Source organism: Rhinoderma darwinii, chromosome 2 (assembly GCF_050947455.1).
Source record: "Rhinoderma darwinii isolate aRhiDar2 chromosome 2, aRhiDar2.hap1, whole genome shotgun sequence".
NCBI classification, from domain to species: Eukaryota; Metazoa; Chordata; class Amphibia; order Anura; family Rhinodermatidae; genus Rhinoderma; species Rhinoderma darwinii.
In genome coordinates this window covers 12484327-12485292 of record NC_134688.1, presented here as the reverse complement: position 1 = coordinate 12485292, position 966 = coordinate 12484327, and positions in this window count along the sequence as shown.

The following is a 966-nucleotide window of genomic DNA, read 5'->3' as shown; positions in this document are numbered from 1 at the left end:
GCCAGAAAAATGAGCTGGGATGTAAGTCCGGTCCTGAATGGATGCACTGCATATGTATATATATATATATATATATATAGTAGCATTATTATGGGGGCACTTTGAATGGTTCTGTTATAGCAGCACTTTGGTTGGTACAGAAATGAGGGCCCTGTGTCTGGGACTGTATGGCAGCACTATGGCTGGTACTATAATGGGGACAGTTATAGAACACAGGGACTGGCACTGTTATGAGTGCTCTGAGGCTGGTGTAGTTATGGTAGTGCTATGAATGACACTATTACGAGGGCACTGAGAATGGGACAGTAATGAGGGCATTGCGGCTGGGGCAATCATGGCAGCGACATTGATGTTACTGTTATAAGGGCACCGTGGCTGGAAAATTTCTGAGGGTGACTGGCACTGTTGTGGGGGCACAGTGTTTAGGACAGTTATTGAACACAGTGGCTGGCACAGTTATAATGTCATTGTGGCTGGCACTGATATGAGGGCACTGTGGCTGGGGTCGATAGGCAGTACTATGGATGGCACTAATGTGATGGCACTGTGTCTGGGACAGTTATAATGGTAATGTAGATGGGACAGCTATGGGGGTATTTTATCTGGGACAGTTATGAGGGTGTTGTAGATGGGACAGTTATGGTTATACTGGGGCTGACAATATTAGGAGGGTATCATGGCTGCCACTGAACATCTGTATAGGAGGCTGTGTATAGTGTGTCTAGAACACGGCTACACACGCTGATTGCACTGTTATTGGACACTGTGCACGTTATTATGTTGGCACTGTGCATGGTTCAGGTATGGCAGCACTGATTGGCACTGTGCATGGTTCAGGTATGGCAGCACTGTGATTGGCACTGTGCATGGTTCAGGTATGGCAGCACTGATTGGCACTGTGCATGGTTCAGGTATGGCAGCACTGTGATTGGCACTGTGCATGGTTCAGGTATGGCAGCACTGTGA